The 12476-nt window shown below is 35.9% G+C and overlaps 1 protein-coding gene across 3 annotated transcripts in view; it reads right to left on the bottom strand.

The window, feature by feature from the left end:
- Nucleotides 1–12476, bottom strand: part of Hormad2 (HORMA domain containing 2) — a 96600-nt gene that overhangs the window by 41013 nt on the left and 43111 nt on the right. The gene's annotated exons all lie outside the window — the stretch shown is intronic.

The following is a 12476-nucleotide window of genomic DNA, read 5'->3' as shown; positions in this document are numbered from 1 at the left end:
CAATTAACTTTCATTCCTCTCTGCATGGTCAACAGAGGATAACAATTACATTTTGTAATGCAGAAGAGAAAAATAAATTTGTAAAATTTTCCTATTTAACAGAAAAGAAACTTCATGAAAGACTGTAGGCTCATGATGAAGAGAGAATACTGTGTCACTTTTAAGGCAGAATATTTTCTGTAGCCAATGTGCCTCCTCCAATGTTTTCAATAATCACCTGCATTTCCAAGAATCTGAGATATTTTTGCCAGCACTACATTGTATCAAGCAAGGCATATATCATGAGCTGTGATGCTATTAGGCCACTCTTCAAAAAAAATGTAAAACTTCAGTTCTACACTTAGTGGGAGAAAATAAGTTCTGAATGAAAAGGCTCTTGTTTTAATCTACTGGCTGGAATCCAAAGCAATTCCAAGGAATTCTGAAAAGATCTTTCTAATCCATATTTCAACTATGCCATTTACTTTGGCACCAAAGTAATTAGCATTCTAATTTCTTAAAAACAAGTCATTTGTACTTTAAGTAAATTTTTATCTCAAAAGGATGAGAAATAGGCTTTATGGAGAAAAAATATATACTGTGGCAAACTATATTGTTACGATTTATAGATTATTTTGGATTATTATTTATGGAATTCATGATAAAGATGCTACCTCAAAATTTTATTTTGAAACTGAAATAAGATGCAGAAATCTATGCAAAATACAAAACTTTTTATTACACTTAGAAAACAGTGTAATGTAGTTGTGTATCCTTGGAATATGCTTACAAAGCAAACTATTCATTGTGACTAAATCAACTGATAAATTATTGAGCAAACTTTAGAAACACTTGTGGCTCTCTTTTTTTGGTACTGGGGTTCAAACTTCGGACTTTGCGCTTTCAAGGTAGGTGCCAGAACCACTGAGCTAAATCCCCACCTCCCACTTGTGCCTTTTATACAATAACAATATTTTCTGACTTTAGTTCATCCTCAAAAACCATAATTTTATGAATTATTTATACCTCAGTGAAATGAATATGTTACAGTTGAAAAAATAGATTATTCTAGATCCAGATTCCTAGCTACAAAGAAAAAGCCTAGAAAAAGATTTGGACAGAGTATCTAGCAACTCTTTCTTAGACAGAAATACAAACACTCATAGGATCTCAGAAAATTAGAAAATTGTAGCATATAGACTCCTATCTACAAATATGATAAAAAATAGTGGTAACCAAAAAGCCATAATGGCTTAATAAATTAGGACCATTGACATCTAAAGTAGTAGTACATCTTATAGTCAATTAATGAGCAATATTGTCCTCTATCATTTTACAAATTTCTGTGTCAGCAATTTACTTGAATGTTTTAAGATGACTGGGTTAAATATATCATTAGAGAAAAATATTTCTCACTCAGCATTTAAACTTAACATGTATTTAAATAAGATTCAATATCTAATTCCAGAACATATGTTGATTGATTTCTTTGAAAGAGTCTGTGTAGAGGTCTTTCTCTAGGGGCCTTTAGTGTATAGGTCTATTTGCAGTCCAGTTGAGTACAACAGGGAAAACAGACTCAACTCAGAGCTCTGTGAGATGTCATGATGTTTCTGTGGCCTTTCTTGCTAGGTATTAGGCCCAAACTACCTCCACAAGAAACGAAGATCTGTTTTGAAAGTGTTGTGGGAGGCAGACAAAATGATAAAGACACATTTATGATATGCTTTTACAGACAGTTTTATATAAAACTATGTGTTGGGCTGGGGATTTAGCTCAGTGGTTTTGCCGCCTGCTGCGCAAGCGCAAGGACCCAAGTTCAATCCCCGGTACCAAAAACAAACAAACAAACAAAAGACAAAATAAAACTATGTGTTGTCCTAGGGTTCCTTGAGCTCTTACTTGGGTACCATGTCCTATGTTCTGAATGGAATTAAGATTTCAGAGTTCTTATAATTTAAGAATTTTAAAACTTCAATAGTATTCTTTTATCATTTCTGAATCCCTTGCCAAATTACAATCTACCTTCACATTTTCCTTAGCTCTTTCTTTTTTTTTTTTTTTTTGGTACCAGGGATTGAACTTGGGTCCTTGCACTTGCGCAGCAGGCGGCAAAACCACTGAGCTAAATCCAGCTAGATCCCGGCCCACAATTTCCTTAGCTCTTATTGATCACACCAGAAAGTGAATAGTGCAAATATTGAATAATTTCAACTGTTGGAAGAAATTTTGTTATATTTGTCTTTATGTGACTAAGGTAAATAATCTAAAAATTTTTTTTTATAAAAATCTTTTTAGTGGGAAGATGGTGGAGCAGTAAAGAGCAGCAAAGTAGTTCCTCTGAGATATGGAATCCAGACTCTGAAATATAATAACTTGGGGAAGAAAGAAGGATGGAAGCAGATCCCTGGAACCCAAGAAAGATCTGAAGGGAGAATTGGAGCTCACAGGGAAATGAAGAGACAGACCTCAATGCAAAAAAAGAGGTGGACTTTCTCTCTGACTCCCAGCTTGTGGTATGAGATAGCAGGCTTCGGGCTAGGGATTTAGCTCAGTGGTTCCGCTGCCTGCCCTGAAAGCACAAGGACCCTAGTTCGATTCCTGATACCAAAAAACAAACAAACAAACAAGAGTGAGATAGCAAGCTTCAATCTATAGGGCACAGTGAAGGCAGGTAACTCCAGAGGCCTCCAGAGAGAAACATACCAGTGGAATGGAGCAGTGGATTCTGTGAGCTACAACAGCAGGTGAATGACTCCAGTCCAAGTGTCCCCTGGAGAGGGAAGTTGTTAAGAAGGGGCCAACTGAACCCAAGACTTGGAGTAGTCATGGGTTGGCTTTATCTCAGGGCTCCCAGTGACTGGGTGAGGCATAACTACAAGAGACATCCAGGGTCAGGGAGCCAAGGTCAGGCAGCAAGAGACACCCAGAGTGTTGTAGGCTGAACAACTCAAGCCCTGACCTCACAACCAGAGGCCAGGATCAACCTGAACTTCTGTGGAGTTGGAAAGCACCAGAATCAACACCTTGCCCTATTCCTACTGCAGGCTTGCTGGGGTCATCCAGTACAGATCTGGACTCTGTCTGCCTCCTTTGTCTACCTGTGACAGTAGAGACACACCCTGAATTAGACACTACCACAAAACTGTAGACCCCAGAAAATAACCACAGGTTTGAAATCACAGAGAAATTTCTGGTTTTTTCTTTGCTTTGGTTTTTTTCTTTTTTTCTTGATTGTTTTTCTTTTTTCATGAATGTGAATATTATTTTTAGCTTTTTTTTCCTTCTTTCTTTCCCTTCTGTCTTCTTCACCAGTTTCCCAAACTTGGGTAATCTTCCTTTGTCCTTCAGCCTTGCTTCTAATCTCTTTCTCTTCTTTTATTTCTCTGTTTTTTCTGTATCCATTTAAAATTTCTCTCTTTAGGGTAAAATTGCTCCATTTTATTTTATTTTTTTTGGTATGAGGGATTGAACTCTGCACTTGCACAACAGGTGGCGAAACCACTGAGCTAAATCCCCAGCCCAAAGTATTAATGCAAATCTTTTTTTTTTTTTTGTACCAGGGATCAAACTCAGGTCCTTGTGCTTGCACAGCAGAGGGTGAAACCACTGAGCTCATAGTTTTGTTTTTTTTTTTGGTACCAGGGATCAAACTCGGGTCCTTGTGCTTGCAAAGCAGGCAGCAGAACCATTGAGCTAAATCCCCGGCCCTCTAAAATTGCTCTATTGATGGGATACTTACTGTATATAATTTTCTGATTGTTTTATCTTTTGTTATGTAGCTATAAATTTTGTGCTTATGGTTAAAAGTGGCAAATTAACAGTTACCATAGTTTGTCATTTTGTACACTGTACTTCATGCTATTGTTATTACTGATTGTACTACTTTAGCCAAGGTGACATAGTTATTGTGATCAGTTGTTCTTCCTTGTATGCCAATACTGAGATTGTTTGGATGTCTTAAACAATACATAATCCAGTAATAAAGAACTGGGTGCTAGGCCAAATAGGCAGCAATTTCTCATCCCTAATAAATTGAAGAGGCAGGATCTTGGGACAGATTCAAAAACCAAGAGTCAGCTATACCTAGAAGACATCTCTGAAAAGTAGTCATTTCATAAGGAGGTCTCAATAGTAGTAATAAAGGGACCTACCATAAGTAATTTACAAGCATCAACACAGAAAACAAATTTTAAAAAATAGAAAATGAGAAGACACAGAAGCAAGATACAACCTAAGACCTCCAGCTCAAATCCAGGGGATATTGAGGTGGAAGAACTCAAAAGCCACCCACCTGAACTTTTTGACATGGTAGCAGTGGAAGTAACAAACCAGATGAATGAGTCTCTAGAAAAACAAATTGGAAATAATTTCACAGATAACTAAAGAGATTATGGGCCAGGGATTTAGCTCAGTGGTTCTGCCACCTGCCTTGCAACCTCAAGGACCTGAGTTCAATCCCCAGTACCAAAAAAAAAATTTGCTTTCTTTACTAAAGACATTGTGATCATAATGAAGGACATGGTTAGTGAATCTAGAGTAGATACAGATAAAAGAAAAATAGAGGTGCTTAGGAAAATGATGAAAACTATGAATATCCAACATAGGAAAGAACTGGATTCCATGAAACAGATTCAAACCGATACCCAGATTATTAAAAATTCTATTAAAAGTATACACAGCAGAATCAACCAATGTGAGAACAGAATATCAGATCTAGAAGACAGGTTTGTGGTCAGTGATCATCAAATGAAAAACTTCTTAAAAATATCAAGGGACCATGAAAAATCAATCCCACAGCTACTAGATGATACAAAGAAGAATAACATAAGATTGATTGGAGTCAATGATAAATCAGAAAACAGCACAAAGGACATAAAAAACTTGTTCACAGACGTAAAGGCAGAATATTTCCCAAGCATGGAAAAAGAATTTGACATACAGATAAGTGAGGCATATAGAAATCCAATTAGCCATGATCAGAAAAAAAACTATACCAAGGCATATAGTATATGTGCTGCCAAAGTGAACACCACCAAGGGATAAAATAGTCAAGATTACTGAAATTCAACCCCAGAACAGAATATTAAAAGCTGTTACAGAAAAGGAAAGCCCATCAGAATCATAGTAGACTTCTCAACACAAACCCTTAAGTCAAGGAGAACTTGGAGTGAAGTATTTCAAGCCCTAAAACAAAACAACCTCCAACCCATATTGATGTACCCTCCAAAACTATCTTTCAAACTTGATGGAGAAATATGGTACTTCCATTATAAAGAACACTGAAGAAATTCATGACCACCAAACCACCACTCCAAAAAGTTCTGAATAATAGTCTAGAAAAAGAAAATGAAGAAGACAATTTCATAAATCTCAATAGAATGAATCTACCAGGCAAGGCAAGCAGTTAAACAGAGGGAAAAGAAAGGGAACCAACAACAGGAAAATAATATGACAAGAATAAGTCATATCAATTATGACTATCAATATAAATGTCTTAATTCACCAATCAAAAGAAACAAATTAACCAGGTGTGATGATGCATGCCTATAATCCCAGCACTTGGGAGGCTGAAGTAGGAGGTTTGCAGTGAGTTCAAGGTGCCTGGGCTACATAGTGAGTTCAAGGCCAGCCTGAACTACATAGCAAGACCTTGTCTCAAAAAAAAAGATTGACAGAATGGATCAAGAAACAAGATCCAACAATATGCTACATGAAAGAAACACATTTAACTCAAAAAGAAATTCATAGACTGAAACTCCTGATCAGAAGAGACAATGAGGGTCACAACATACTTTACATACTTGTTGGTTTGGGGGTTTGTTTGTTTGTTTGTTTGTTTGTTTTTTGAGACAGGGTCTCACTCTGCCTCAGCCTCCAGAGTAATGTGATTATAGATGTGTGGCACCATGCCTGGCTCTCACTACATACTTGTTAAGGGAACAATCCAAAAGGAAGAAATAACAATCATAAATATATATATGCACCAAATACTAGTGTACCCACTAAATAAAACAAATATTAATGGATATGAAAAATCAGATAAGCACTAATACAATTGTAATGGGGGACCTCAATACCCAACTGTCACAAATAGACAGATCAACTAGACAAAAAAAATCAACAAAGAAATATCTGAGCTAAAGCAAATCTTTGAACAAATGGACTTAGTAGATGCCTACAGAGTGTTCTACCCTACAACAGAATACACATTCTTCTCAGCTCCACACAACACTTTCTCCAAAATAGACCACATACTACCTCATAGAACCTCATGCTTAAGTAAATACAAAAGAATGAAAATCATCCCATGCATATTATCAGATTATAGCGCAATGAACCTAAAATGTACCAATAAAATTAATTTTTAAAAAAGATTATAGTGCAATGAAATTGGAAATCAATTAAAAAACCCCCACAAAAACTGCATAAACACAGGGAAATTAAGTAACACCTTCCTGAACAACCAATGGGTCACAGACAAAATTAAAGAAGAAATTAGACAGTTTCTACAATTAAACAATAATGCCAATACAACTTACCAGAACTTATGAGATTCAATGAAAGCAGTCATATGAGGGAAATTTATAGTGGTGAATTTCCATATCAGATAAACAGAGCAAGTTCACATAAATAACCTAATGTTGAACCTCAAGCTTTTAGAATAAAAGAGCAAGTTAAACCCAAAGTGTGTACAAGGGAGGAAATTACAAAGGTCAGAACATTAATTAATGTAACTGAGAATAAGAAAATAATACAAAGAATCAAAGAATTGGTTCTTTGAAAGACTAAATGCACAGACAAACCCTTAGCTAACCTTATCCAAAAAGGAAAGAAAAGACCCAAATCCATGCAATTAGGAATCACAACAGATGCTGCATAAATCCAGAAGATCACTAATATCTTCTTTGTGACCCTGTACTCTAAGATAGAAAACTCAGAAGAATCTAAGAGATAGTTTTTTGAAAGAATAAATAAAATTGATAAATCCTTAGCCAATCTTATCAAAAAAAGGAAAGAAAAGGCTCAAATCCATGCAATTAGGAGCAAAAAAGGTGAAGCCACAACAGATCCAGCAGAAATCCAGAGGATCATCAATACCTACTTCAAGAACTTGAACTCTAATAAAATAGAAAACACAGAAGAAATGGACAGATTCCTAGATATATATGAATTACCAAAGTTGAATGAAGAAGATATAAAAATTCTAAACATCCCAATTACAATCAGTGAAATTGAAAATGTAAATAAAAATTTACCAACAAAGAAAAGCCCAGGTCCTAATGGCTTCACTGCTGAATTCTACAAGACATTTAGAGAAGAACTATTGTCACTACTCTTTAAACGCTTCAGTGAAATTGAGAGGGAAGCAATACTTCCAAATTCATTCCTGGAAGCAAGTGTTACTTTGATTCCAAAACCAGGGAAAGACCCAACCAAAAAAGAATAACAGGCCAATCTCCCTAATGAATGTAGATGCAAAAATCCTCAACAAGATACTGGCAAACAGAATACAGAGGGTCATCAAGAAGATCATACACTGCTGCTTGCCCCACAAGCACAAGGACCCGAGTTCGATTCCCAGTAACAACAAAAAAAAGAAGATCATACGCCCTGACCAAGTTGGATTTAACCCAGAGATGCAAGGATGGTTCAAAATACATAAATCAATAAATGTAATACACTATATTAACAGAGCCAAGGACAAAAACCATATGATGATCTCAATAGATGCAGAAAAAGCATTCGACAAAATTCATGATTAAAAACCCTACAGAAAATTGGAATAGATGGTCTCTATCTCAACCTGATTAAGGCTATCTATGAAAAACCAACAGCCAGCAGCATACTAAATGGTCAAAAACTGAAAACTCACACTAAAATCAGGAACAAGACAAGGATGTCCACTATCATCACTCCTGTTCAATATATTTCTGGAAACATTAGCCATAGCAATTAGACAAGAAAAATAAATAAAAGTAATAAGGATAGGAAATGAAGAAATTAAACAGTCATTATTTGCTGATGATATGATACTCTATATAGAAGACCCAAAAAACTCCATCAAAAGACTTCTAGATTTAATTGACAGATTCAGTAGAATAGTTGGATACAAAGTCAACACTCAAAAAGTAATAGCCTTCTTGTACAGAAATAACAGACTCACTGAGAGAGAAGTTAGGGAAACAATTCCTTTCACAATACTAGCCAAAAAAATGAAATATCTAGGAATTAATCTAATGATGGAAGCAAAAGACCTCTACATTAACAACTGCAGCATTCTGAAAAAAGAGATCGAAGAGGATATAAGAAAATGGAAAGATATCCCTTGTTCTTGGGTAGGAAGAACCAATATAGTGAAAATGGCCATACTTACAAAACCGCTATATAGATTCAATGAAATCCCAATTCACATCCAAACAGTATATTTCACAGAACTAGAGAAAACAATCCAAAAATTCATTTGGAACCAGAAGAGATCTAGAACAGCAAAAGCAATTCTAGGCAACAGAGACGTGACAATGGGTATCACAATCCCCAACTTGAAACTATACTACAAAGCTACTGTGATAAAAGCAGCATAGTACTGGCAAGGAAACAGACCTGAGGACCATTTAGAAGATTAGAAGATGCCACAACAACTCCAGACACATTCAGCCATCTCATCTTTGATAAAGGAAAAAAAAAACTCATCCATTTCTGCAGTTATTTTCTCCTTTTTAGAGGAAAACAGAGAAAGCACATTTCTGTAAACTTTGGAGTAAAATTTCTTAAGCAGTAACCCAAAATGCTGAATATAGCTGAAAAGATTGATAAATTAAACCCAATTAAAATTAAGAACTATTGTTCATAAAACACCTCATTAATAGAGTAAAAGGCAATTTATAAGGTTGAAGAAGATATATACTATACATGTATCTGACCAAGGACTTATATGCAGAGCACAAGTGCAAAGCTCCTCCAAATCGGTAAGAATGAAAGACAATCCAATAGAGAAAAATGGCAAACAATTTGAATACGTAACTTCACAAAAGAAAATATCCAACATGACCTGTAAGCTCAACTTATTAGTCTTCAGGGAAATGCAAATTAAAGCCACAATGATGTGCTGTACATTCAGAAGAATGGCAAAATTTAAAAAGATGAAAAATGCCAAGAGTTGGTGAGGTGAGGATATGAAGCAGCCACAGCCCTCATATATTGCTGATAGGAATGTAAATTGACACAACCACTTTAGAAACTGATTTATGGTATCTGTTAAAGCTAAATGCACATGTAACCCTTTAACCCAATAATTCTACTCCTAGTGATTCCATTCCCACCAGAAATGCTTACATATCTTATTAAACACATGTTCCAGAATGTTCAGAGCTATTCTATTCATAATAATCAAAAACTGCAAATTACCCAAATGTACATCAACAATAGAATTGGATAAACTATAAGAATAGTCCAATGGTGACTGATAAGATAGTCTACACTCTATGATTTTGCATCTATAAAATGAACAGGAGAAACTAACCAATGCTAGTAGAAGCTGGGATGGTAATATTCTTGTTAAATAGAATAGTTACTGTAAAGTAAAATTAGATCTCTGGGGGAACTGGTAGTATTCCTTGTTTGGATCTGATTGCTAATTCCACATTTTTATCCAGTAGGGTGGGGACAGGGTGTGGCAAGATACCCAGGGAGCACAATTTAAGAATGCTGTCATCTTGGTGCCTGAAAACCTCCTTAAAATGGAGGCCTCTTGTCTGCCTCATCTTCCTCCTAGCCCTAGTGTTCAGTTTGTGAATATTTATTGAGCTACGTTATTATAATACGTATATTTTCTGTATGTATATAATACTTGAATTTTAAAATGTTAAAGGGATCTAGTCTATCTCATTTTACAAATGAAAATAAACCCTTATGAATCTAAATGTGAAAAGAAAAGCTTTAAAACTTTTAGAATAAAATACAAGAGATTATTCATGACCTTCGGTAGAAAAGGATTTCTTAAATATATTCCAAAACATATTATAGGAAAAGATTAGACTACACTAAAATTAAGAACTTCTCTTTATCAAAATACCTCTTGAAGAAAGTGAAAAGATAAGCCACAAATGGAAAAAATGTTGTGACATAAATAAGTGAAAACGAATGATTATTTAGAATATTTTTTTAAAAATATATGAGGAAAGCCAGGGATTTAGCTAATGTGGTTCTGCTGCCTGCCTCACAAGCGCAAGGTCCTGAGTTTGATTCCCAGTGCCATATATATATATATATATATATATATATATATATATATATATATATGAGGAAAAAAATGAATAGAACAATAGAAGAATGCATGAAAAACTTGAACAGCTACTTTATATGCAAGAAAACCAGAATGGCCAATTTATTCTCAAACTTCCTAGTAACCAAGGAAATCCAAACTGAAGTTATGCGGTATTATCATTTCATATCCAGCAGATTTGCAGAAAACAAACTTCAACAATAGTAAGTGTTGGTAAGAATGAAGGACACTGTCCTCCATTGTTGGTGCACTACAAATAGGTACAATTATTTTGGAAAACAGTTTTGTTACCTAATAAAGCTGAAAATGTATACACCTAGAACTCTTTGACATATTCCCTACAGACACTCTTTCACATGTAAACCATTAATTGTTATAAATGTTTCTCTCAAAAAGAAAAACTTCTATCAAGATTAGAATATTAGTTGGGTGTGGTGGCATATGCCTTAAGTTTCAGCACTCAGGAGGCTGAAGGAGGAGGATCACAAGTTCAAGGCCAACTGGGCATCTTAGTGAGACCCTATCTCAAGACAAAAAAGGGGTGAAAAAAAAGGGCTGGGGCTATAGATTAGTGGTAGAGTGCCCCAGGATTCTAGCTCCAGTAGTGGGGGAAAAAAAATACAGCCATGGAAATCAAAGAACAACAACCACATACAATGGATGAATCTCAATTTTAGTGATCAAGCAAAAGACTCAATGATAAAAAGAAGAACAAAAGAAGATTTATCATAAAACTCAGGAGGTGGTTACCTTTAGAATAAGGTAGTGGAACAATGAGGAAGGGGTATATATGGTGTCTTCTAGGTAGAGCCAATGTTCTACTTCTTAGCCTCACTGAAGTGTATATGGATATTTTCATTATTTTTATATTGTACATTTTTTTTTCTTTTTTGTATATAAAGGATTACAAAATTCCAATTTAATACATTTTGGAAAAGCAAATGTAAAATAACCTGGGCTTATAAAACCAGAATTTACAATTATCTGTGAATAGTTAAAGACAAATCATAGAACCATTTTAATTACAAATCCAAAGTAACTAATGTTGGTTACAGAACCACCGTTCCACTCCCCCAGTAAGAGTCCAGGTGTTGAACTGCACATCTCACTCTACTCACACTCCTGCATGCCCTCAAAAACAGTGCTCTCACATGCAGCCCCATCACACATATACTAGGCACGTCCTCCTTTCCACAAAGCTTAGCAAGATGGCAGCTCCTCTTGGCTTACACCAACCCCTGTCCTTTTATAAAGCTCCTAGTTGCCTAGTACCTTTGCGCTCAAGAAAAGTATATTGTTCTCTCTCTTCCTTGCCAGTATTCTGCCTTTCTTGATGTCTGTGCCAATAAGACATCTGGCAGTTCTTATTAGGTCTTCCTGTCTTGCACAACCCTTCACTGGTAACTGAGTGACTGTAACCACCACCATTACAATGCTGAAAATCTCTTGGCCTTTCCCCCCGCCAAACATTACCTACTTCAACAGAACTGAATTTCTTTTGGGAGCCAGGAGTTAAAGCAAAGACTCCTCTTCCCACACCCTCTGCCTCTTACTAAGAATCTGTCTCTGTAAGAGATGCCTACTGCTCTGCAAAGTTCAATTAGAATACCACAGCCTCATTCAACTGCAAGCCCAAGGGAAGATGCCAGTCCCTTCAATTCTGACCAATGGTTTTGGGTTGAATTAAAAGAATACCATATTCTGGTCTTTACTACACTTCTTCATTAACACACCTCTAACACCCACTTTAGTCATCTGGACACAAAGCTCTGGAGAGCTGTCTTTCCCTCTTCTTTAGCATGCCTGGTCACCATCAGTCGGAGCCAAGGAAGCACTTGGCCTTTTGAGTGTCTCTTCGGAACTAGCACCTAACTGGTTAAAGCGCATTATCCGTGACTAGTCAATAATTTATGACATATTTGCAAACAATGAAATTCATCAGGGAGCTATAAGTTCTTGAATCTGAAGTGCTAACCTCTTGTTAGAAATGAAAATGCTACACTTTTAGTATCTCCATATTGTATGCTCATTGAAGAAGTGTTAGAGAAAACATGGAAGGTTTAAGAAAGGAACCATGATTTCCTCTCCGGCTGAGCCAATGGCTGAAGGCTTGTTTATATTCTGCAGGTATAAACCTACAACTTAATGGCTGCACAATCTAATCTATCAGGCACTCCTCCTTAAGACCTGAACACCTGTGACATGTGAACAG

Source organism: Heterocephalus glaber, unplaced genomic scaffold, assembly GCF_053883595.1.
Source record: "Heterocephalus glaber isolate CG9 unplaced genomic scaffold, H.glaber_assembly_v1.0 deba00001687, whole genome shotgun sequence".
In the NCBI taxonomy this organism is placed as follows: Eukaryota; Metazoa; Chordata; class Mammalia; order Rodentia; family Bathyergidae; genus Heterocephalus; species Heterocephalus glaber.
Note: the sequence above shows the minus strand (reverse complement) of the source record. Positions and strands in the feature narration are given on the sequence as shown.